The sequence below is a fragment of the Rhinatrema bivittatum genome, chromosome 6, assembly GCF_901001135.1.
Source record: "Rhinatrema bivittatum chromosome 6, aRhiBiv1.1, whole genome shotgun sequence".
Classification (NCBI taxonomy): Eukaryota; Metazoa; Chordata; class Amphibia; order Gymnophiona; family Rhinatrematidae; genus Rhinatrema; species Rhinatrema bivittatum.
The window spans coordinates 291,574,449-291,601,724 of record NC_042620.1 but is presented as its reverse complement, the minus strand read 5'-3'; the positions used below and the strand labels follow the sequence as shown (position 1 = coordinate 291,601,724).

The window sequence follows — 27,276 nt, the reverse complement described above, 5'->3', positions numbered from 1 at the left end:
TACGCACTGTTGCCAGGTGCCAACTAAATTTATAGTCCAAAGTCACTTCAAAACTAGATTAAAGCTAGCCAGTAATTTAAGATGGAAGACAAATCAGTTCTTCAAAATTTAACAGGAGGTTTTTTTTTTATTCAGAAATGCTCAGTTATAGAAATACATTCAAAATAGTGCAAACAAAATTTTAAATTGTTTGTAAACATCACTTAACTGTTCTTTACAAAAAAAGCATATAAGAACAGTATACCTTTTATATTCATTTTACTTTTTTTAGGTTGCTTCATTTATTTTGGTAAACCCAAAACTAAAAAAACCCCACTGCATATACTTGTGTATAAGTTGAGAAATTTAGGTCAAAAAATAAGCCCAAAAACGTTGGCTCGACTTATACATGCATACTATACTAGAACACAGATTTTTTTTTTTTTTGTGCCAGTTTCATTTTCGGATTGGGGGTGGGCCATTTCAGTCCACCCCTGGATCAGAATATTTTTTTGGTCAAATTTTTTCTTCTTTTTAAAACAAAAAAGGAACCCCAAAACCCGCCCCAACCCTTCAAATTTCAAAGTCCCCCCACTATCCTGATTTCCCAAGACTCACCCAAAGTCCCTGGCAGTCCAGCCAGGGCTGAATTTTTGTTTAGTAACAGTTAACTAGTGCACCTTTTGGTGGCAGCAAGGTACCACTGTTACCATAAACTGGAAAAATCCGCAAATGCTCAGTACCAAACTGGTTGACCAAGTTGTGGAAAAGTTCTTTAAAAATATGGGAATCCTTCCATAAGGGCTCTGAAAAGGTTTCTTCAAGTTGTAACTGTGCTCTTAACTTGAAGATGAAAAGTGAAGAGAGGCTGAATTTTTAGTAGATACTGTATGTACTCATGTATAGGCTGTCTTCATGTATAAGTTGGTGGGTTTTTTTTTTAAAAGACAAAACCCAACCCTTCAAATGTCCTTAAATATAAAGCCCCTGGCACATGGTAAGGGCACAGGGCCACCGGCGCCATTTTGATTACTGGCAGCTGATAGCCCAGGAGATCGCTCCTGGGCCCCCTGCTGGAGCACCAGGGGATTTATATTTAAGGAAACTGGAAGGGTTGGGGCATTTATTTTTTTTTTAAAGACAAAACACCAACTTATACATGAAGACAGCCTATACACGAGTACATACAGTATCTACTAAAAATTCAGCCTCTCTTCACTTTTATCATCAAGTTAAGAGCACAGTTACAACTTGAAGAAACCTTTTCAGAGTCCTTATGGAAGGATTCCCATATTTAAAGAATTTTTCCACAACCTGGTCAACCAACCAGTTTGGAAAAATCCGCAAATGCTCAGTACCAGTTTATGGTAACAGTGGTACCTTGCTGCCACCAAAAAGTGCACTAGTTAATTGTTACTAAACAAGACTTAACTGCTTCATTAACATTCCAGAGGTTTTCAATCTGCCACAACACACACCAATACGCAATATACACAATAGATATACTATTCACATATTAAAGAAATCAACGACAAACTTCTAAAACTGTACATTAGGAGGTGCTATGCTATATTCAATAATGCATAGGCTTTATTAAAGGATTCAGGTGCAGTTAATGCACCTAGGGAAAGATGGGAAATAGAATTAACCTTGAAATATGATAAAGTCAGTGGGTACAGATGGAAGATAAAACTGCAAAACTTTCTATGGCAACAAGTGTACTTGAAAATACATATAAAATATTTTGCAGGAGACAGTTCATTCCAGTTAGGTTAAACAGGATGTTACCCACTAGCGGTCCATATTCCAGGAGTCCACTATCTTGCCATTGTTGGAAGATTTTTAATTGATCTCTAGGGGAAACAAATTATTTTGAATTAGTGTCATAATTAAGGATTTCACTGATAAAAGCTTAATTCTCTCTCTTACATAATTCTTATGTAAAATCAACACATGGAAGTGCTCCTTGTTTATATATCCTATATTTCGTTTTAATCCGTGATTGTACAGCCTCACTTGCAATTGCTTATTTTTAGTCCATACTTTGTCCTCTCATCACTCTCCATTCAACAGCAGGGCACAGCAGACACGCTGAATATTATATTTGGCACACCCAACCCTCCTTTGAGCTGCTCTGAGTAATACTGACTTAGCTATTCTAGAAGGTCTATTCCATATAAATCAAAATAAGCAGTTTTGAAATAAATACCTTTTCAAGAACACAAATAGGAAGCACTTAAAAAAACAAAAACATAGTAGCCAGAGTAATATAATTCAAATTTATGACAAATTCTGCCAAACCAAGAAATCGTTAAATTGGGACTATATTACCAGGACTGTTAGTAATTAAATAAATACAATTCACCTCACTCATATTTGTTATTCGCATAGACAAAAGCAGCCAGGACAGTTAGATGCTCTAAAAGGAGGTTCAGGGGGAACACTACGTCAAAGGAGAAAGAAAAAAAAAAAAAAAAAAAGTAAACAAGCATTGGCTAGGGCAGCGCTTCTCAAATCAGTGTGTGTCGTGACACACCAATGTGTCACCAAGCACCAGCTGGTGTGTTGTGGCTCCCAATGTCCTACAGCCCCAGTTATACTTCCCTTTACCTTCTTCCCTGCCCCCACGGGCCAATGGGAAGCCTCCTCCCTTCTTCCTGCCAGTGGGAGGAGGAAACCTCTGATTGGCCGGTGGGGCATCTCATAGCCCAGGGGTGGGGTGGTAGTGTCCAGGCCCGTGGCGGCGAAGAAGCCCAACCCTGTGGCCGCCCCAGAGTGGCAGTGAGTCGCAAGCACGAACAGGCCGGTTGCTCCGGGGGATTCTCCACGCCCCCCCCCCCCCCCCAATGCATCAATGAGCACGGCAGGACTGGGTTTAAAGTAAAAGTGGTACTCAGCCATGCTGATTACAGATGGGGAAATTGGAGCTCCCAGCGGCCATAAAAGCAGGCAGATGGGGGGGGGGGGGGGGGGCCCCGCGGGAGCCTAGGGATATCCCGACAGCCAGAAGAAAGGCTTGAGTGCTTGGCATATTTTTGTAAAATCAATGTTTTCTGCTCTAAGGAGAGAGAGCGAGAGGACAGGGAGGTGACTGGGGTGTGTGGGGGTGTGCGCGTGTAACTTGTGGGCCCTAAAGACGACGACCGTAAGGACAGAGCTACAGCAGCCGCTGCTGCTCCTGGTCTGTGCTTTCAAGGGAAAGGAGTAGGTGGCATTTTTTTTTTCTTGATTGACTGCCATTTTAATTATTGAGTATTATGTGATGTGTCTGCTGTTTTGAAATATTTTATTGCTATTTGCACAATTTTTATGAGTTTTAATTGTTTGACATTATTCTGTTCATCAGCTGTTTGGAAACATTTATTAATTATTTTACAGTTATTTCTGTATGGGTGATCTATAGCAGCTTGGCTTGTTCTGTTTTCCTAATAGGAGGTGTATTAGTGTTTAGGACCTGATTTAATATTTGAAGTGTTGCCTTTTCATAGGTAGGGTGGTTATATGTTCCATAATGCAGGTGTAACTTTGTGCGCATTATTGCAGACCCTGGGACTGTGTTAGGTGCTATATTTCTCTTTCCATTTCTCCAGGTTCGCACTGCATGCAGAGTGGCTTTTTTTGGTTTTCCATTCCAGTTTGTCTCCATATTTATAATTTGTGGTCTTGCTATACTTGGTGAAGGTCAGTTCTGGGTGTGTGACCGAGGTGAGGTATTTTACTAGCATGCAGGCATTTGTATCAAATCTTATTTGTTGTGTTTTCTCAATAGGATATGCATTAGTGGTAAATTATTGCCTTTTCATAAAGGAGGGGTATTGTGCCTGGTAGTTAAGGGAGTTTGGTTTGCTTTTACTGAGATGTCATCAGAACATCCTTTTTTGCATGGTGAGTTCTATGGGTAATGCCCTAGTTCTGCTCTGCATCCATTGTTAGGGTCAAGGGGGTTCCTATGGATATCCAGCATAGCTCCCTGCTTCAACGGCAGGGGAGAAGAAAAACAACCAATAAGGGCTGAATAACATAGTCTGGGTAAAACAAATAAGCATGGGTGTAGCTTGCTTATTGCAGCGGTTACTACCCCTACCTTGATATTTCACTCGGATGCAGCTCCATCACTGCTCTCTACATTAATGGTGGGGGTGGAAGGGAAATAGAACCAAAGGTTACTAAGAGCCAAGAGAAACAGATAAGTATGAGAAAAAAAAATGTGTGAAGCTTGCTGGGCAGACTGGATGGGCCGTTTGGTCTTCTGCCATCATTTCTATGTTTGCAGAATATGTTTACATATAGCCCCGTGACAGTCATATGTTCAGTGTGTCATACATGTGAGAACCATCTGTCAGGTGTGTCCCAGCCGAAAAAAGTTGAGAACCACTGGGCTAGGGGATTGAAAAGCCTAAGTATTGATAACAGAAGTCGTGCTGTCAGGCTTTGACATGCATCAACTGCAAGGGCCTTGAAGCCACTACTTGTCTGACATTTTCTCAAGAAATCTTTTCTAGTTTGTTAATGTAGCACTGAAAAGTGTTATGGGATGCAATAATCACATGGGATTTTTTTTTTAATTCTTTTACTTTCTTTAACTAAGGAGAGGACAAATTGAGAAATCTGCCCATGTGAAGCTCGGACGAAAATAGACTGGGGAGATTCTAGGGCAATGCTCTACTAGCTTGGAGAGTCTACTCCATTCGGGAGCACCAGATATTATCATCCCACAGATTGTGGCTAATTCAGCCCTGCTTAGCGACAGAAAAACTAACACACACATTTGCTTGAAATCAAGGGCATGTAGACCGGCAAGGATGTCAAGCTGCCTGACATTCGTTTAGAGCAACTAGAAGTTGTGATGCCAAGGGTAGTGGTAAACCCTGTGGAAGGCAGAATTTGTGCATTTACCCCTTGATCCACATGAGGAACAATGATGCTTCAGAAACAGAAAGGAACAGGATCAGCTAGCTGCCGCTTAAAGGCCTAAAGCAAGCTAAGGGTTGCAAGCCATGTTTTAAATACTTTCATTCTAGAAAACACTAACAGAAATGCAGACACAAAATCAAGCCAGTAGTGGTTGCAGGAGGAGGATTGTTTCAGAATGTAAAACTCGGGGTTTGAAGGAGGGGAAAACTGTTTTATCAGATTTCAAAGTTTTCAAGCCACCATCAAGATAAATGTAATTATTTCCCCCTACTTGCTAGAGGAGTTCAGCATTTGCATCTCTTGACTCAGGTCAGGTATGAGATCTGCTTCTTTGCCTTTTACCTGAAGAGCTGTCAAATGGGTTAAGGAGTGAAATCAATTCACACTTGGCACAGGGGACTCAGAATGTAAACACATACAAATGTGAGACGTTTAACTGTACTAGCCGGTCCCATATTATGGAACTCCATGCCCCTTGACCTTAGACTCCAGATCAATCATAAACTTTTCAAAACACGGCTTTACATACAAGCCTTCAAGAAAGAAAACTGATGCGGGATATGAAGTAAAAGTTATGCGGAATAAAGCACTAAATGCCTAATTTTATAAATCCTTACTGAATTATTTCAACATTTTTTTTTTTTTAACTGTAGGCAACCTTCAGGACATAATGCTATGAAACACTTAAACCCCCCTAATAAACGCCTTATTGTTACCGAATACTACTGGCACCACCTATGTAATGTACGACCAATATATTTTTTACTGGTGCCCTATTGCAAACCGTTATGATGGTGAATAACTTAATGATGGTATATAAAAACTCTTAAATAAATAAATACTGTCTGTACCTGAACTGCCAGGGGTGGCAGCCTGCACGTTTTTTGGTAAATTCACATTCACCGTAAAGATGGGTTTCTACTGGGAAGTCCCAGACTACTGCCGCGCATCCAGCACTTGGCACTTTTCATGCTTAGTTCCCAATTCCACTACGTTCCAGCCGTGCAGACTTCAGAATATAGATCTAAAAATAAAAACAAGGCAGGGTTGAAATACGCTAGCAAAAAGAGGAAAAAAAAAAAAAGTGTATCTGAACTGTAAATTAGAAAGTCAAAATAGATTCCTGGATTAAATTCCATGGGTGCACTCACAGCCTCTGCAATGGAAAGCCAGCTATTGCTCGAATAATGCTTGTTGATCATACAAGGAGCTAACCAATGTACTGTTGCTCTACAGGGCACAGCAGATTATTTTTCTTAACCAGAGGAAAGGGTAATATTAATTCTGCACATGAAAGCCGAGATTTGTAGGAACTAGAAAAATAGTCAGAGGTCATGCATTAGAAGCACAGTCCAGATGTATTCCACACATTAAGAAAGGTGGAAAGAAGGCAAAACGATTACAGGCATGGTTAAAGGGGAGGTGAAAGAAGCTATATTAACCAAAAGATCTTCATTCAAAAATTGGAAGAAGGATCCAACAGAATAGGATAATGCATAAATGTTGGCAAGTTAATGTAAGACATTGATAAGACAGGCTAAGAGAGAATTTGAAAAGTTGGCCATAGAGGCAAAAACTCACAGTAAAAACTTTTTTAAATATATCCGAAGCAGAAAGCCTGTGAAGGAGTCAGTTGGACCGTTAGATGATCGAGGGGTTAAAGGGGCACTTAGAGAAGATAAGGCCATCGCGGAAAGATTAAATGATTTCTTTGCTTCGGTGTTTACTGAAGAGGATGTTGGGGAGGTACCAGTATTGGAGAAGGTTTTCATGGGTAATGATTCAGATGGACTGAATCAAATCACGGTGAACCTAGAAGATGTGGTAGACCTGATTGACAAACTGAAGAGTAGTAAATCGCCTGGACCAGATGGTATACACCCCAGAGTTCTGAAGGAATCCAAAAAATGAGATTTCAGACCTATTAGTAAAAATTTGTAACCCATTATTAAAATCATCCATTGTACCTGAAGACTGGAGTATAGCTAATGTAACCCCAATATTTAAAAAGGGCTCCAGGGGCGATCCGGGAAACTACAGACCGGTTAGCCTGACTTCAGTGCTAGGAAAAATAGTGGAAAGTGTTCTAAACATCAAAATCACAGAACATATAGAAAGACATGGTTTAATGGAACAAAGTCAGCATGGCTTTACCCAGGGCAAGTCTTGCCTCACAAATCTGCTTCACTTTTTTGAAGGAGTTAATAAACATGTGGATAAAGGTGAACCGGTAGATGTAGTATACTTGGATTTTCAGAAGGTATTTCACAAAGTTCCTCATGAGAGGCTTCTAGGAAAAGTAAAAAGTCATGGGATAGGTGGTGATGTCCTTTCGTGGATTGCAAACTGGCTAAAAGACAGGAAACAGAGAGTAGGATTAAATGGACAATTTTCTCAGTGGAAGGGAGTGGGCAGTGGAGTGCCTAAGGGATCTGTATTGGGACCCATACTTTTCAATATATTTATAAATGATCTGGAAAGAAATACGACGAGTGAGATAATCAAATTTGCAGATGATACAAAATTGTTCAGAGTAGTTAAATCACAAGCAGATTGTGATAAATTGCAGGAAGACCTTGTGAGACTGGAAAATTGGGCATCCAAATGGCAGATGAAATTTAATGTGGATAAGTGCAAAGTGATGCATGTAGGGAAAAAGAACTCATGCTATAGTTACACAATGTTAGGTTCCATATTAGGTGCTACAATCCAAGAAAGATCTAGGCTAGTGGATAACACATTGAAATTGCCGGTTCAGTGTGCTGCGGCAGTCAAAAAAAGCAAACAGAATGTTGGGAATTATTAGAAAGGGAATGGTGACTAAAACGGAAAATGTCATAATGCCTCTGTATTGTTCCATGGTGAGACCGCACCTTCAAATACTGTGTACAATTCTGGTCGCCGCATCTCAAAAAAAAGATAATTGCGATGGAGAAGGTACAGAGAAGGGCGACCAAAATGATAAGGGGAATGGAACAGCTCCCCTATGAGGAAAGACTAAAGAGGTTAGGACTTTTCAGCTTGGAGAAGAGATGGCAGAGGTGGGATATGATAGAGGTGTTTAAAATCATGAGAGGTCTAGAACGGGTAGATGTGAATCGGTTATTTACTCTTTCGGATAATAGAAAGACTAGGGGGGCACTCCATGAAGTTAGCATGGGGCACATTTAAAACTAATTGGAGAAAGTTCTTTTTTTTACTCATCGCACAATTAAACTCTGGAATTTGTTGCCAGAGAATGTGGTTAATGCAGTTCGTATAGCTGTGTTTAAAAAAGGATTGGATAAGTTCTTGGAGGAGAAGTCCATTACCTGCTATTACGTTGACTTAGAAAATAGCCACTGCTATTACTAGCAACGGTAACATGGAATAGACTTAGTTTTTGGGTACTTGCCAGGTTCTTATAGCCTGGATTGGCCACTGTTGGAAACAGGATGCTGGGCTTGATGGACCCTTGGTCTGACCCAGTATGGCATGTTCTTATAGCCTCCTGATGCTCCCTGAAAAGAAAGTTAAATATGTTTTTCAGTTTGATCAATAACTGATTGAGAGAACCCACTATTCTAATACACAATAGTAAAGAGGGAAATAGTCACGTTTCCTTTGGGTAAGCAGTTGTTCACCTGCAAAAAAAGCTTCACCGACAATTGCTCTCCCCTTCTGCACATAAAATTACCTACATTATTCATAGTGGAGGTATTTTTACTCATGTTGGAAAAGCTGCAGGTTAAGGTTGAGGACAAGAAAAGTCCACATATATTCAAAGCAGATGCAAGTCAGAGTGCAGCCCTGTTACCCAATGGTCTGCATTATCAAAGAGAAACCCCAAGTAGGGTTTGCTTTTGAAAAGAGGTCTGCAAGTATGGTGGCCTTAAGAACTGCCCCCTAAATCTATTCCTGGCAAGTGAGGGTTAAGGAGAAATGTATTCTTACCTGATTATTTCCTTTCCTTGAGTCCAGTCTAGACGAATGGGTTATGCTCATCAACAAGCAGATGAAGACAGATCAACAGGGTGGCTGATCTCACCCCTTCTAGGCATATGTGAGGACCTCAGCCTGCCAGTATTTTCTGTAACAGGCTAACTTTGAAAATTTAAAAACCCTTTAACCAGAGGGCTTCTAAAAATATAAATAGAAACAGAACAGAACTAGTCTGACTGGACTCAAAGAAAGGAAATTAGCAGGTAAAATAAATTTCTCCTTCCTCTTCATCTAGTTAGACAAGTTCAACTTAATGAGATGTACCCAAGCTACTTCTCAACGGGGGAAGACACTGCCAAACCTCTCTCCAAACCTGAGGAGAATGAGACCTCTTTGGCCTTCATATCCAAATGATGCTTCTAAAAAGCAATGCAAGACCAAAGCTGTCGCTTTACAAATTCTCCTGCAGCAAAACCAAACACAGCTCTGCCCATGAAAGCGTTTGAGCTCTAGCAGAATGTACCCTGATTTCTCTGTAAAGGACTTGCCTCTAGCAACGTAAACTGCTTCAATAACTTGCTTAATTCAATGTGCTATTGAAGTTTTGATAGCTGCTTTATCCTTTACACCACTATAAAATAAACAGATGATCCAATTTCCTGAATCCATTCATAACCTTCAGATATCTCAAAAGAACTTTACTACAATGAAGTAGTCTGTACTCTCCCATATTAGACTTATTAAGCAAAGATAAACACAGTCAAGCCCAATTCAAATGAAAAGCTGTTACGTTTGGAAGAGGAGATGACCATATGAATCTCAACCACATCCTTTGTGAACCAAAAAAGGTTCATTACAAGACAATGCATATGACTCCAAAATCCTTCTGGCCGAACAGTCACCAGATATACTACCTTCAAATTAAGTAGCTTTAAAGAGATCCTTCTATTAGGCTGAAACTGTGAACTTGCCAAGCAGGACACCACTATAACATAAATATAGCAACATAAGAAATTGCCATATATATTTTTATATTGAAAAGCACAGACCCCTGAGGCACGCCACTGTTTACCTTTTTCCAATGTAAAACCTGACCATTTAAACCTACTCCGTTTCCTATCTTTTAACTAGTTTGCAATCCACAAAAGCACATCTCCTCCAATCCCATGACTTTTTAGTTTTCTTGGCAGCCTTTCATGAGGGCCTTTGTCAAATGCCTTCTGAAAATGCAAATACATCACATCTACAGGTTCACTTTTAGACATATGAACATAAGATATACCATGCTGGGTCGGACCAAGGGTTCATCAAGCCCAGTATCCTGTTTCCAACAGTAGCCAATCCAAGTCACAAGTACCTGGCAATTACCCAAACATTAGACAGATCATACTATTGCTTATTAATTACCGTAATAGCAGTTTATGGATTTTTCCTCTAGGAACTTATCCAAACTTTTTTTTAAACCCAGTTACACTAGATGCTGTAACCACATCCTCTGGCAATGAATTCTAGAGCTTAACCATGCACTGAGTGAAAAAACATTTCCTTCAGTTTGTTTTAGACAATCTGTTGTCTAACCAAAAGAAAAAACTGCATCTGTGTATTGTCAGCACATCAAAGCATCAGTTATATGGTGCATACTCATGTACTGCTTCAACGGATTATATATCTTTAACTGTTAAACCCTTCCATAACTCTTCATAATTATAGAGACTAACATGTTAAAAAACCTCAAAGTGGGAAATTAATGTGATAAAAAAAATCCCTCTATTATGGGTACAAATTTCAGGCCTTTTTTGTGATTAAAAATATTGGTGTAGGTTTCCCCTTGTATTTATTTATTTATTTATTAATTTCTATACCGGCTTTCACGACCAAAGGTTGCATCAAGTCGGTTTACATTTAACAAGTCGTGTAATAAACATAGAACTAGGGTAATTGAACTGGTGCAGAAAATAATAGTTACAATGAACAAGGAAATTACCAACTGGGATAGGAGGAAAAAAGAGAAAAGGGACAGGAATATTTACATAGTAAATATATGTATGTATGGAGGAAAAGTGAGCTGGACAAATCTTTCCAAACCTCACTGAGCTTTACAACCACATTTCTACACCTGATGAAGAGTTATTTACCTCAAGACATTGGACCAATGCCAGAATGCCAGGAAAAAAACACTGCACTAACTGTTGGTTTTGTGCAAAGTTTGCATCCATTAGATGGCACCATAGATGTAAGTCTGAGATAATTATATCTGTTTTCAACCAATAATAGATCAATGTAGTGATGTCACCAGATATGGGCATGGAAAATGTATTACCATGTATGAAAAACTTAATAATTAGGAGATAATACATAACTTTATGATTTGTTCCAGTAAATAACAGGGCAGTGCCCCCTCCCCTTTTTGCTTACCATGCTTTGCTGTATCTCTGCTTCTGCCATCTATTCTTTCTTTCTGTAAATGTGTGCTGTATCTGACAAGCTCCTAACAATAAAAAGAAGGTACAAATTATTTTTTAAAGACTCTCTTTGTGATATCTAAGAGAAGAGACCTAGCAGATGGAAACAGGGATTTATCTATTTACAACTTAGCACTTTTAATCAATCTGCCTCAAAGATTGAAATTATAGTGTAAAGGAAATATATTCTGTGCAGTTTAAGTAGAATTTAGGGTCAGCAAACAAGTTACAGGCACTATCATTTTACAGGACTAATTGAATACATCTGACTAGCTTTAAGTTAGTCCAATACAAAAAGGTGTTACCTACAATTTGTCTGACCCTTAATTCTACATATTCAAACTGATTAATACTATAATCACAATACCATACTGTTTAGGAGAAACCTATATATTTAAAAATTTTAGAAAACCATGATCTGAACTAAGACACAAATGATAAAGCTTGGATTATTGGGAGTACAGAGAGAGACTGCTTTGTATATAAAGATGTCTGTTAAAATGAGAAATTACTACTTACCTGATAATTTCCTTTTCTTTAGTATAGAAAGGTGGATCCAGAACAAGTGGCATATATTAAAGCTACTCCCGAGCAGGGCAGGAAGCTGCCTGCGGTCCAGTCAAAAGCGCACCTGCCAAGGCCTGCACATCCAGATGATAGTACCTGAAAAAGGCTTGTAAGGAGGACCACATCGCAGCTTGGCAAATGTTGATGGGAGACAACAATCTAATCTCCATCTATGACATTGCCAGAGTCCTAGTGGAACGAGCCCTAATTTGAATAGGCAATGGCTACTCAGCATCCATATACACGGCGGTGACAATCTTCTTAATCCAGTGAGCTATTGTGGCCCACAAAGCTGGCTTGCCCTGTTTACTTCCACCATGGAGAACAAACAGGCAATCAATCCGTCTTCCTGAGAGGTTTAGAAGCCTCCAAATACACAACCATAAGCCTCTTGACATTCAAGGGCCACAACAGGCGATATTCTCCGCATCTCTTTCCCTGTCCAGAGACAGCAGGGCAATGGACTGATTCAAGTGAAAATCTGAAATCACTTTGGACAAAAAAAGAAGCAACAGTACGCAGCTGTAATGCCCCCACCCCCAAAGTCACTCTAAGGAACGACTCCCGCCAAGACAAGGCCTGTAGTTCGGATACTCTACGTGCCGAACAAATTGCCACAAGAAACAACGTTTTCAAGGTCGAAACCACAAGAAAAAGGGCACGCATTGGTCGAAAAGTAAAGTCTGCTAAAAAAAAATCCAAAACCAGATTAAATTTCCACAAGGGCACGGTAACCACAAGGGAGGATGAAGATGTTTCACTCCTTTCAAGAAACAGGTCACATCTGGATGAGCCGACAAGGGTCCACCATTCACCTGACCCATGAATCAGGCAAGAGCCACTACCTTCATGGAATTAAGGGCCAACCATTTATTCCATCCATCCTGCAAAAATTCCAAAATGAGCAGGATCTTAACCGAACAAGGAACAACCCCTCGATCTTCACATCAAGCCACAAACGCTCACCAAACCCACACGCAAGCCAAAGAAGTTGAAAACTTCCATCCTCACAGCAAGGTGGCAATCACTGCAGTAGAATTTCCAAGCTTCAGCAAGTGAGCCTCTCAAGGGCCATACCATAATAGAAAATAGAGTTGGATCTTCGTGAAGAACAGGCCTCTGCCACAGCAGATTGGTGTATGCCAGAAGAGTCAATTAGGAGTATTCGCAAATCTGCATACCATGGTCTCCTGGGCCAATCTGGTGCCACCAGAAGCACCATCCCCCTGTGACACTCGATCTTCTGAATCACCCTGCCCAATATGGGTCAGGGGAGAATAGCAAACAACAACTTGCCCTCTGGCCACTCCTGCACGAGGGCATCAGTGCCCAAGGACTTTGGATCTCTCCTGGGACAGAAGAAGCGAGGAACCTTTGCAGTGTGAGAAGTCGCTAGTAGGTCCAGAAATGGAAGGCCCCAGCGATCCACTACAAGGTGAAACACCTCATTTGACAATTCCCACTCTCTTGGATCCAGACTCTGCTAAGAAAGTTTGCTCTTACATTGTCTTTTCCTGCAATGTGCCTTGTTGAGATCTTCTGAAGATGCACTTCCACTCATTCCATAAGTTTGGCTATTTCCTGTGACACTTGCTGGCTCTTGGTTCCTCCCCGCAGATTGATGTAAGTCACTGTTTGTTGCACTATCCGATATTATTCAGACCACTCGACCCTGCAATCGATCGCCAAGCTGCAAGTATGCCAACCGGACTGCATGGGCTTCCAGCCGATTGATATTCCAGAGAGACTCTTCTGCACTCCAGTGCCCCTGCGCTGTCAATTCCTGACAGTGAGCTCCCCAACCCTGGAGGCTCACATCTGTAGTGTGTACTAGCCAGTCAGGTGAGCTAAGGCAAACCCCGGTCTCAGATGACACCAGGAGGCTCTCTTCCGGAGTCTTGGCCCGAATCAACCAATTGTCCAAGTACGGGCGAACTAGAATCCCATCTCTTCTCAACTCTGCCACCACCATGACCATAAACCTAAAAACATTCTGGGCGCAATGGCCAAACTAAAAAGGTAGCACTCGAAACGGATGACGACTCCCCAAACCATGAAGCACAGAAATTGATGATGCTCTAGCTGAATGGGGATATACAGATACATCTTTGACAAATCTAAGGACGTCAGAAATTCCCGACTACACAGCCATTATCACTGAGCAGAAGGTTTCCATGTGAAAACAGGTAACCCACAAATGTAGGTTGACCCCCCTTGAGATCCAGGATGGGACAAAAAGAGCCCTCCTTCTTGGGTACAACAAAATCAATGGAATATCACCCCATATTTTACTGAGGGGTAGGTACTGGAACCACAGCCCCTCAGACTGAGAAGCCTGCTTCTTCCACAAGCAGTTGCAGGGAGATACCATGGATACATACAGAGGAACACTGAAACTCCAGGGCATATCCATCTTATATCCCTGACCAGTCTCTCTCTCAATCACACACATGCTGTCACTTACATACAAGCTCTCAATCACACACAAAGCTGCCGCTCACGCACCCAGTCTACCACGCACACACAAAGCTGCCGCTCACGCACCCAGTCTACCACACACACAAGCTCACATGGAGCCTCTTCTCATTATTTGGCTCAATAAGCTTGGCCTCCGCTTATCCGCCACTGCCTGCCTGGCCTCCAGCGGTGCGCAGCGTCTCTCCATTCTTCGGCCCTGCCGGCCTGGCCTCTGGCAATGGCGCACAGGTCTCGCTACTCTTCAGCTGGTGGTGGCACGCAGTGTCTCTCCATTCTTTGGCCCTGCCCCTGGGGAGAAGGGAAGCACAAGCGGGGCAGTGGGACACCGGGTGCCATGACGCATCTGCCAGTGCTTGGCGACACACTGCTTGAGAACCGCTGGTTTAGAGGGTTCACCAGCCTGAAATGCCCTAATATGGCAAGTGGCACACACCACAAGCCGCTCAGGCTTCTTTATTACTGGTACCATGGTATGCGTTCACTATCAACATGCTCAACAGTGTGTACGCCCACGGCCTACTACACAGCTCTACAGAAAAGCCCTAGAATAGGGCCTAGCCTCAAAAGGCCACTAAACCCACCAGACTGCTGCAATTCCCAAGCCCTCCACAGAGGCGGGAAACAACGTTGGATCAATGCACCAAGGCTCGGAGACCGGGGGTGGGGGGGGGGCCTCTTTACCCCCTTACTCTCTTCTGTTAAAAAAAAACAAAACCACAGACACACACAACTCTTTACCTGAGTTCAGTCCATCCCGGCAGAGTACAGCTTGGTCTCTGGACTTCATTGCCACACACAGCTTCCTACAACTGCTAGCCTTTCAGCTGGATCTCCCATCAGCTAAGTCCATGCCGGGAACTAGCTACCAGAACATGGTGTTCGACCCGGGTGGGGGAACCAAATGGATATCACCCCTGGAGAAACAACTGAGGCAAGGACCTTTAGGTATCATATCAGAAGCACAGTGAGTATATGCTCCTTTAATTTCTTCATGATTATTTTTAAGCAATCCCCTAGTACAGAGATGCACGTCCACCATCTGCTGGAGACGGATAATACTGGCAGGCTGTCAGTGCTGAGGTATATAGGATATATACAGGATCTACTTGTCTATAAGACAAGAAGAGGACATTAATCACCGATTCAAACTTAACTATTTGGCCTTATAGGGTGCTTTGTGATTAAAAAAAAAAAAAGCGCTAAGATCTGCACTTAAAATATAACATGGGAACAACCATACTTGCCCATCAAAATCTGGATATTTTTCTTTCAAAACTCCAGTAGCGTTATTATTTTGCCTTTCGAATGCATGGCCATCTCCAAACTTGGAGGCCTATAGACCTTTTGCAATTCTAAAGAAACTAAATTATCATCGAATGCCAACATGCACTTATTTTAAGGAGGATTCGGCAAGTAAAACCGCTTCACGGACAGTGCCCAGCAAGCAAACTTCAGTGCATAGGTGTAGTTTGCAGGGTTTTTTTTTATTGGGGGGGGGGGGGGGGGAAGGAGGCAATGAGCACTAACCCTTATGCTTCAGTTCCTCTGGACCTACGAAGCCACAGTACCATGCTCTGGCTTCACGCTCCCATAACAACCACAAGTCATCATCCAATAAGTTACAGAGATGCTCTCATTCCATTTCCGCCATTGTGAGAGCAAGAACCCAGCATCGTTTCACCTCAGAGCGACTTCCGATCCAGCTACTTTAGATATCTGCTACCTCCCCAGTCCTTCACTAAAGCCTCGGGCCCTCCATCCCCGACCGGCCTCCTGTTAATAGTTACAGTAATTTGCCCTTTCCCTCTCTAATAAGGTTCCAGCAGCCCGATGCGCACGTGCATACTATGATACTTATAATCATAAAATAAAAAATATACTATCTACGATAAAGACAGCTAAATGTTTCTTACCTTCCTCGCGCTAGTTTATCGGAGCCCAACGTTGTTTCTTTCGCTTGCTGTCCACACCCGGGAAAAAGTAAGATCAACCTCAGTAATAGGTAAAAAGAAGCATGCGCATCATTATAAATCACAGCGAAACCGGAAGCAGCCGTCGGATTCCAGGAGGTTCTCGCCAGTAGGCAGTCTGTGACGTTTCTGCGTTGCTTCGCATGCGCGAGCACCGCCCCCCTGCCCCGCCTCTTCACGGTGTCGGCGAGAGCTGACTGTGGAAGCAAGGAGGGAGAGTCGTAGTTCATTGTCGGCGACATCACAGTGAAGAATTCGCTACGGGAAAAAAAAACAAACAACCCCCAAAACATTCTGCCTGTAATTTAGAAGGCGGACCGATTTGGCGGGAAAGCCGTCTACGTGGTAGCACTCCGGTTGCAAGTATGAAAGGTAAGGTTATGGGAGTGTTGAATGGCCAGTATGCAGGAGGTGGAATTTAAGAGCTAATAGGTAGGGTAATGGAAGGGGGGGGGGTGAGTTAAGGAGTTAGAAGTGGGATTAGGTGAGTGAGCAGCGGAGAGGATGGAGGAATAAAAACTGAATGCGGTGCTAAGGGAAAAGTGCAAGGGTGTGTGCTAGTGTTAAATATGTAGTGATGGCTAGTAGTCGGTCATGAAGCGTGGGGTTAAGGGACCGAGGTGCAGCTAAGGGGTGAGAATTGGGGGCTCTGGGCAATGAAGAGAGAGAGAGAGAGTGCAGAACCAGTTAATAAAAATGTACGGGGGTGTAAGCATAAGCAAGGGGGGCGGGCGAGATGAGGGAAATTCTTACATCGACAGTGTGGGGGAGTAGAGGTGGGAGCATCCTTTATCTGTCTTCACACAAACTGGAATTTAACTTGTTGCTTTTAATACCGCATTCTACATTATTATTTTTTTTTTTTTTGGTCGTGCTTGAGCGTTTGCCAGGGAACTATCGGTCCACTGTTTCCGTGAGAAAGTGTATTAAGTGAGATATATTGCTGACCATTTTTGACACATTTTGAGTAACTAATGGATTCACTTGAATTTTGGCAGGGGCTTGTGATTTTAGGAAAAAGATGGGATGCGGTAGTATGATTTTTGTTATTTAGTATGTGGTGATGGGCGTTTCTTTATGAGATTCTAGTCTTGTTCATAAAGATTAGCCTGGAAAGATAAAATTGTCATTAGTCTGTGACACCCAGCACTCTCGAAACTCCATCTTTTACTCTGTACCTGCCGTAATGGTAAAGGCCAAGTGATCTGAAGACCTAGCTTAAATAAGTTGGAAAAGGTTCTGAATGTTGAATCTATACATATCTGTTTCACCTCTGTTCGCAGTATGCTATACACTTACAATGTTCAGTACCACTTTAAACCATAGAAGTGGCTTTCTGAACCAAGGACAGATTTGAAGAGTAGAAAACTAAATGCCTGGAGGCTATAAAAATGTTATTTCCTCAAGATTAAAAAGTAGTTTATCGTCCTGTCTGATTTCAGCACGTGCAGCTGTCACAGCCCAGACTCGATTTGTTTTATCATATTGTGGTGTATGTTTGTGTTTAATTGGTGCTCAGTACCAAAATGAGTGCAGATGTGGCTTATCGGGCATTATTTTAAGATTAATAAGCATGGTGATGTAAGTTGTGGGAAGTCTGATGTGTAAAACATCAATTGTGGAATGTAGATCTCTGGAGGATAGACCGAGTTTATGCAATGTGATCCTGTAAGGATAAGGTTAGTTGTAAAACATGGTCCTGTGGGAGGAAATCACTTGTGGAATGTGAACCTGTAGGATACAGAGAACTGTAGAATATGGTCTGGGAGGGGCGGTGCAGTCACTTGTAGAATGTGAGAGTGACTTGTGAAGTACGGGTCAGGAGTGGGCGAGTTGCTGAATTTATGAAATTGGCTAGTTTTGGAATGTGTACTGTGGGACTAAATATGTGGGGAGGGGCAGAAGATGGAGGTTTCTGAATCTAATGAGCTACAGCTGCTTGAAATAGTACAGTTGTATAGTTATTGACTGCCAAGATTGTTGCTGAATTTGAACCTCTCTGCCGAGTGAATTAAAAGTGTGGAGCTTTATGCTACATTTTGGTCATTCCAGTGACTGATGCTGTTACTACTTTAGGCCTTCAGAGCTTAACATTTGTCACGCATGATACACTGAATATTGTGTGACAACGCTGTCATGTGGTTTCCTGACGCACTTGCCACTTTTCATCACAGATGTCAAGGAATTCTCAGATTCTTCTCCTTTCAGAGAAGGCTATGGGTGATATTAGACTAGCCGTTCTCTGTGATTAAGACATATTAAATTTTCAGAAGCATGGACAGACTCCTCCTTTGCCATGGTGTAGAGTGTTTATGAAGTCTGTAAGACATATGTATGTGTGACTGCATCTGCAGTGCATTCCCATCTCTGTATCTTTCCTGCCTCCTCACAGTTACCATAGCAACCTCCCATTGATGGTGTATTTATAGAGGAGGAAAACACTAAGGGGCGGGAGTGAGATGAGTGGGTGGGTGTTTAGATGTGGGCTCTGTGTTTGGGTTTCCTGATTTTACTATTATGCTGAAAACATATATTAACTGGGTTTTTGTTTTTTTTTAACATTGTTTAAGGTACAGCTTTTTTTTTTTTTTTTTTTTGCCCCATTCTGTTTGTGCCTGATAGCTTCCTGCTGCTCAGTATGGACATCCAGCTCTGGCAGCCTTCTTAGATGCTGGGAACCTTCATTTGCAGGCTACTGAGTTGGTTGCCCCTAATTTAGTCTCCCATCCCCTTCTCTAACTTGTTTGTTGCAGTAGTGATGCATGGTTGAAAAGCATGTACTGCAACTCCCTTTGTAGGCTGATACAGGTGTGCTCCTGTATCATTCAGTAGGTGTCGATGTAGAGCAACAGCCAGGCACCATCTGCAACCTGCTGATTTACTAAAAGGGGGGATTTTGTGATTCAATTTTAGACATAAGGATAGAAATTGTATATGTTTAATATTATACTGTTTTTTAATATTAATGAGGATGATATTGACATCTATGGAGCTGAATGATCGAGAGTAGTGGCTATAAACAGTTACCCTGGTAACATGCATGAGCTTCACATAAGAGATATTAGGTATTTGAAAATCATTTATTTAAGCATTCCTTTATCTATATTTCTTGATCTATATACTACACAATGATGGTTCGTTTTGTAGGTGCAATAGTGCAGATGCACCACCAAAAATAATTAAGAAACTAGAGATGGAGGAAGATGATGGCAGGTGAGGTGAAGAGGGGGGGGGGGGGGAAGTAGAAAGAGTACCGGGGGAGTGGGGTTGCAGACAGAGAAAGCAATAATAATTGTGCGCCTTGCACCACCTACTCTTTGACCTGCCAGCCACAGCTGATACTACATATGCGAATGAGTATGTTGTCTATATGGCATAGTTTTAGATGACCAAGAGGGGATTTTCCCGAGGTGGTGCTTGGTGCTCTGCTATTTAATTCTTGCACTGGGGTCTAAGCAACATGCTTAACCCACAAATTTCTCATCTCCCTCATTCCTGGGGTAATTGCTCATTTAGATGTGTACAAGGAATTTGTAAACTAAGGGCCAAATAATTCTTGTCTTAACTTTACTGACACTTTTTATCAGGCCGGTGCAATATCAGGCACCATCTGCAACCTGCTGATTTACTAAATAGGCTGCCAGATAGGTATACTCCTATTTACTAAATAAGTTTATTTACTAAATAAACTATTTACTATTTACTAAATAAGGCTGCCAGATAGGTATACTCCTAGTTTTTCTGTTTAAATTAGCACTTTGCTTTTTCCATATATGTTCATTGTAAAGCCTTTTGTGGCTGAATTACTGTTTACTGTAAACCGAGGTGATGTGCATTACGTACCGCGGTATATAAAAAAACGATAAATAAATAAATAAATATCAGCAGTTATAAAAGTGTGTCCAAACTGAGCGCACGTTTTTTTGAACATGCATTCAGCCACCTATCCTTGATGCTCGATGTAATAGACGAATGAGCTGCCGCACTAAAACGGATGCACAGTGGATAATTTATGTATCCCTAGCGCTCTGCATCAGGTGCCCAGAAGTGACTGTGCGTCTAGAACAGCCTGGCCAGAGCTCCCTCACCACCACTGGCAGGGCTGTTCCTGATTGGTCCTTTTCACTGACACTTGTCAGTGACAGGACCAATCCCCTTTCAGGACAGCCTTCTGATGTGACAGTGAATGGACAAATCGGCAGGAATTAGCCATGCTGTCTGGGAGCGTGCACGTGACTGGGAGTAGGCGGAGTTTTCCTTAGTGAGTCACAGAGCTTTGACTCTGTGCGGCTGCGCGGTCGTCTTCTCACGCGATTCCCCTCTTCTCCTCAGTCTCTTTTTTTTTTCCGCGAGCCTATAGAACACAGGGTTTTTTCCTCTCACATGATTTTTTCTCAATTTCGACTTTTTCGGAGAATTTCTTTCACGATGGCTCCGAAGCCATCTGAATTTAAATACTGTCAATGTGCAAAGTTATGTCCATCACTGATGGACATAACTACTGCGACATTAGTTTAGGGCCGGACCAGACCTCATGCAGAGACTGTGGTCATATGTCCCCCAGGGCCCAGCACCAGCGCGCCGAAAAAATGGCGCTGCTGAGAACGGGCTCGTACGCCCCAACGACTGCCACTCGTTCTTTGCCAGGACCGGCGAAGAAAGGAAAGGCGTTGATGAAGAGTGCCTCCTCCCTCGACCCGAGTGACCCTCGCTGAATCGACCCAGGCACCAGGCCCAGGTTTGATAAACCCATGGAGCCTCAAAAACGAGCCGGGGTGCCGGCTGCAGTGCCTCAGTGGGACATAGGAGCCAAGGGTGCATCGATCGGGCCACAGGGCTCTGTTCCCGGTCAATCCCGCTCCCCGGCATCGAAGGCGTCAATGCAATCGAAGCAACCGACTCTATCGACGCACATGGCGCATTCGGAGCACACGGCACACAACACTCGGTGCATTCGACGCACACACACACATGCTACCGATGCAACCGGGCCAGGAACAACATCCACTGCTTCCCAAGAAGTCACACAAGGTCAAACACATTCATAGAGCCCCTTCTACTAACTCTGGGCGCTCTACCATACCAACATGTCCACGTGAAAGTTCGGATGTGGATGTTGAGATCCTGTCTGACCCTGATTCCCAGTCTTCAAGGGCTGCAGCAGTCAGTGGAGGCTCCTTTTCGGATTTGTCCTCTGTATCTCACAGCAAAAGATTATCTCCTCAGCTGCAAATACCCCTTCATAAGAGACACAGACCATCTCCGGTTATTCTACCAAGTCCTCAACTTAGGCTAACAACTCCACAGGATATTTTGTTGGCGGCACTACCTGTAAGACCTTCCTCAATGCCGGGACAATTACCCCTGCAGCCAGGAACCCTAGCATCCAAAGCCATGATGCAAATTTCACAGGCTTTAAGCTCGTTTTTTGAGGATCTTGAGTCTGCGAAGTCCGATCCACCGGTGGAGTCTCCTTGCCAATCGCCACCTTCATCACCTGCTCCTAAGCCTCCTGCTTCACCGACCTTCCAGTGCCATCTCCAGCTGTCCCACACAGCCTGGATTCACAAATCACCTCATCCTCCCTGAATTCCTCCACGGGCATGCCTTCTGATCCACCTGATAAGAGCTTGCCAGATCCGTACTCGCTGAGAAGGTGGGAAATCTTCTACAGGTGGAGACAAGGAAAATTCCTGATCCCAGAGCCGAGATGTTGGGAATTCTTAAGATATTCGAGATGCCACCAGAACTGACAGCCTTACCCCCTCATTCGTTTCTTGATGGGATCCTACACAAGATGTGGGAAACCCCCTTTTCCATCACTGCCGCATCTCGAAAGGTAGACTTAAAATACAGGATGAGAAATTCTGCCAATTACGATTCCACTCAACTTCCCCACAACTCCATCGTGGTTGAGTCTGCGTTGGCAAATGCGAAGCACTCGAAGCTCCATGCAAATGCACCTCCGGGAAGGGATCATAAATGCATGGACGATTTTGGCCAAAGAGTGTACCATTCAGCAATGTTATCCACTAAAATACAGCATAATCAGTTTTATATGACACAATATCTATATGAGTGTCTCCAAAAATGGCGCCCTGTTTGTCTGGCTGAGGATAACACCCTGCCGCAAGCTTTCCTGGACAAAGAAGGTCTCCGCTACTTACTCCGGTTGGTCTGAGACATTTGAATCCTCTGCAAGATCTTCCTCATCTGCCATAGCTTCCAGGCGCCTTGCTTGGTTGAAGGCGAGTGTGATTCATGAGGATGTTCACAACAAGTTGGCAGATATTCCTTGTATGGGGGATAATTTGTTCGGCGACAAGTTCAAGGAAACAGTATCCCATCTAAAGGAGTAGAGCATGGCGGTAATCTCTCTCTCACCATCCCCTCTGACACGCACACTAGCCCTCGAAGATTCTACCCCTCCTACCGGAGAAGATCCTATCCAAGGGCATCTTCTAGACCGTTCACACCTTATCGGACACAGCACTATGGTCAACCAAGACCTTCATCGCAATCACATCAGTCAAGAGGTAGGCCACGCCAACAGCAACAACCAAAACAGGGGGCTGCAGCTCCGCAAAAGCAACCGCCTGCTTTTTGAGTTCCACTGAGCTACCCTACTGCCATTCATAGGAGGATGTCTGCGCTACTTTTACAGCAACTGGGAGGCCATCACCTCGGATCGATGGGTACTCGACATAATCAAGGAAGGTTATCGCCTGAACTTCTTGACTTTTCCATCCCTCCCCCATGTACCTCCTCTTCGAAGTACATCGTCCCAATTATCATCCCTCAACACAGAAATTACGAACCTACAGCTTCAGAGATCTGTTCAAACAGTCCCTCTTCAACAACAGAATCAGGGATTCTATTCCCAATACTTTCTCATCCCAAAGAAATCGGGGAGGGCGGGGGGAGCTCTACCCCATCCTAGATTTACGAAACCTCTTTTCTACAAGGAGTAGGTCAAGATCACGTCGGATCAGTGGGTCTTAAGTGTCATATAAAAAGGCTATACTTTAGAATTTGCTCGGCCTCTAAGAGATCGTTTTCTGGTTTCCCCGTGCTCTTATGAGCAGAAGAGGGTGGTGGTTTGGGACACTATCCTCTGCCTCCAAGAGATGGGAGCCATTGTGCCGGTGCCTCTGGAAGAGTGAAGGCGGGGTCGTTACTCCATCTATTTTATGGTACTGAAAAAGGAAGATACCTTCCGTCCCATTCTGGATTTAAAGAAAGTAAACAAGACTCTGAGAATCCCCCGCTTCCGTATGGAGACTCTGTGGTCCATCATTGCATCAGTACACAGAGGGGAGTATCTCACCTCTTTGGGCCTGACAGAAGCATATCTGCACATCGGGATATGGTGCAAACACCAGAAATATTTGAGGTTCATGGTTCTGAGAGAGGATTACCAGTTTTGCACCCTGCCCTTCGGATTGGCGATGGCTCCCAGGACCTTTACCAAGGTCATGGTCGTGGTGGCGGCAGCTCTCCACAAGGAAGGGGCCCTGGTCCACCCCTACTTGGATGCCTGGCTGAATCGAGCAAAATCGGAATCCTTTTGTCAAGGAGAGGTGGGTAGAGTCCTCTAGCACCTGAAGGTGTTGGGTTGGATAGTCAACCTGGCCAAAAGTCAATTGATTCCTTCCCAGATGGAGTTCTTGGGCACAGTTCGACATGAGCATGGGGAAGGTCTTCTGCACAGAGGAAAGGATTGTCAAATTGTAAGCTCAGGTTCGATCGCTGTTGGACAAGACATTGCCCCGAGTATGGGACTACTTGCAAGTGCTTGGATCTATGGCTTCCACCTTGGAGTTGGTGCCATGGGCGTTTGCTCATATGAGGCCTCTACAGTCCGCCTTACTATTCCATTGGGATCCGATGTCTGTGCGTTTTTCATTTGCCTCTTCCCCTCCCGGAATCGGCAAGGACCAGCTTTCAGTGATGGCTTCAGCTGGACAGGTTGCAGAGGGGAGTAGACCTGGATATCCTGCCTTGGAAATTGTTACCATGGATGCCAGTCTCTCGGGTTGGGAAGCAGTCTGTCAGGAGAGATCGGTGCAGGGCCAGTGGTCTCCGGAGGAAGCCTCATGGTCGATCAACCGGTTGGAGACCAACTGCGCCTGGCTCTCCAGGCCCTTCTACCCCTGATCAGGGGAAGGCCAGTGAAGGTGTTATCAGACAGTGCAACTGCGATGGCTTACATCAGTTGTCAAGGCGGGACTAAGAGCCGGGCAGTAGCCCAGGAAGCCTGGAAGTTGGTCACCTGGGCTGAGCTACATCTGGAGAGATTGGCAGCATCACACATAGCAGATATTGACAACTCGCAGGCAGATTTTTTGAGCTGTCATCAGTTGGATCCCGGAGAGTGGGAGTTGTCAGACGAAGCGTTTCGCCTCATTTGTCTCAAGTGGTCCGTTCCTCACGTGTACCTGATGGCGACATTTCGCAATGCCAAGGCTCCTCGGTGCTTCAGCAGACAGAGGGAGACAGGCGCAGAAGGGGTGGATGCCCTAGTTCTGCCCTGGCCCATGCATGTTCTCCTGTATGTCTTCCCACCATGGCCATTAATAGGTAAGGTCGTACGCCACATAGAAATCCACCCGGGCGAGTTGGTTCTTGTGGCTCCGGAGTGGCCGAGACGTCCATGATTCGCTTATCTGATCAACCTAGCGGTGGACTGTCCCTGAAGTTAGGGCACCTGCAAAATCTCTTGCATCAAGGCCTTGTTTGTTTCGATCAGGCAGATCGCTTTTGTCTAGCGGCTTGGCTTTTGAGAGGGAGCATTTGAGGAATAAGGGTTATTTGGATGGTGTGATAGCTACCCTGTTCCAGCCAGGAAGACCTCTACTTTGCTGGTGTATGTCAGAGTGTGGGGGATTTTTGAGTCTTGGTGCCTTGAGTACAAAGTGGATCTGCTTCGGTGCTCTGTGGGGAATGTCTTGTCCTTTTTGCAGGACAGCCTCGTTAAGGGTTTATCCTTTAATTCCCTGAGAGTTCAGTTGGCAGCCCTAGGCTGTTTTTGTGGCAAAGTGCGAGGATTTGCCTTGTTGGCACATCCGGATGTAGTACGTTTTCTCTGGGTAGCAAGACATTTGCGGCCCCAGTTCGGAATCCTTGTCCTTCCTGGAGCCTTAAATTCTTCCTGAAAGCTATGTGTACATCTCCTTTTGAGCCTTTGAAGCAGGCGACCTTGAAAGATCTTACTTTGAAGATGATCTTCCTGGTGGCGATATCTTCTGCTAGATGGGTGTCGAAGCTTCAGGCCTTATCCTGTAGGGAGTCCTTTTTGCGAATTACGGACTCTGGAGTATCCTTGAACGGTCCCCCTCCTTTCTGCCTAAGGTGGTATCGTCTTTTCATTTAAATCAGTCTGTGGAACTGATATCCTTTCCAGATTTGTTCCCTTCCACTCCTCAGTCCAAAGAGTTGCGGAAGTCGGATGTGAAGAGGGCTCTCTTGCGTTACTTAGAGGTGACGAACAGTTTCCACTTGTCTGATCATCTTTTTGTGGGACTCTTGCAGTCCCACCCACTGTAGGGAAGCTTTGGTACATCCCAGCTGCCTGGACTGATCCGGGTATGTACAGGGAAAGGAAAATTGGTTCTTACCTGCTAATTTTTGTTCCTGTAGTACCACGGATCAGTCCAGAATCCTGCCCAGTTTGGGAAGGGGGTATTGGAGAGTCCACTCGGTTTATTTATTTATTTATTTAAACGTTTTTATATACCGTCATTAAGTTATTCACCATCATAACTGTTTACAATAGGGCCCCTATATCAAAGGAAAATATATCTCATAATTTACATGGGTGGTGCCATTAGAATTCGGTAACAAATAAGAGTTTATATCAAAAGACATTACTGTGGATGAGTGTTGAGTAGAGTTTCATTCTGAAGGTTGACTATAGTTAAAATAGGTTGAACTAATTCCATTAGGGGCTGGAAAATAGTTGTTGGGTGCTTTATGCCGCCTATCTTTAACTTTATTTAATTAATTTCCTGCTTCGTTCTCCTTCTTGAAGGCTTGTTTGAAAAGCCAGATTTTGAGTTGCGTTTTGAAAACTTTATGATTGCTCTGTAGTCTGAGGTCAAGGGGCATGGAGTTCCATATTGTGGGTCCGGCTAGAGATAATGCGCGATCCCTCACCTGGGTGAGTCTTGCTGTTTTTACGGATGGAATGGGTAGAAGTGCTCTGTTTGCTGATCTTAGATTTCTGTGTGGGACGTGTACTTTAAGTGCTGTGTTCAGCCATTCTGCTTTTTCGTCGTGGATGAGTTTGTGTATTAAGCACAGTGCTTTGAATTGTATTCTTTGTTCTATAGGTAGCCAATGTAGAGCGGCAAGTGTATCGGATATGTGATCTCTTTTGCTTTTTCCAGTGAGAATTCTAGCTGCAGCATTTTGTAAAATCTGTAGTGGTCTTATTGTAGTATTGGGTAGGCCTAGTAGCAGAGCATTGCAGTAGTCTGTGCTTGCAAATATCAGAGATTGAAGAACAGTGCGAAAGTTTGGTAGGGATAGTAATGGCTTAAGTTTTCATGAGTTTAGCATAACCTTCTTTTACCTTTAGAGATATGTGTTGTTTGAGGTTTAGTTCATTGTCAATAATTACTCCGAGATTGCGCACTTTCTTAGATAAGTCAATTTGTATGCTGTTATTGATCAATATTGGAGTTTGTGTGATATTCAGGCTTTTCCTTTCTAAGTGTATAAATTCGGTTTTGTCAATGTTGATTATCAGCTCCATTTGGTTTAGTAGTTTTATTATGTCCAGATACATCATGGCCAAGCCTAATGTTTTTTCAATAGTTTCATCAATTGGTAGGATTAACTGGGTGTCATCAGCGTAAATGTAGTGTATGATTCCAAGACCTGCGAGGAGATGGCATAATGGCAGTAGGTATATATTGAACAGTGTAGCAGATAGTGCTGACCCCTGTGGGACTCCTGTTTTTAGGTTGATCTTTTCGGATAGA

At 43.4% G+C, this 27,276-nt stretch overlaps 1 protein-coding gene and 1 long non-coding RNA gene across 2 annotated transcripts in view; one reads left to right on the top strand and one right to left on the bottom strand.

Annotated features, from left to right (window-relative positions):
* Positions 1–1,265: 1,265 nt before the first annotated feature.
* On the bottom strand, positions 1,266–16,408 carry LOC115094367. The gene is made up of 4 exons (XR_003857540.1): positions 16,235–16,408; positions 11,230–11,302; positions 5,745–5,917; positions 1,266–1,832 (listed from the first exon to the last, which is right to left on the bottom strand). It is a non-coding gene; the product is annotated as an uncharacterized LOC115094367 (long non-coding RNA).
* PRRG3 (proline rich and Gla domain 3) overlaps positions 16,398–27,276 on the top strand; it is a 127,110-nt gene continuing 116,231 nt past the window's right edge. Inside the window, exon 1 of the mRNA XM_029607352.1 lies at positions 16,398–16,663. The gene's annotated coding sequence lies outside the window, so the exon portion shown is untranslated. The remainder of the gene's footprint in view (positions 16,664–27,276) is intronic.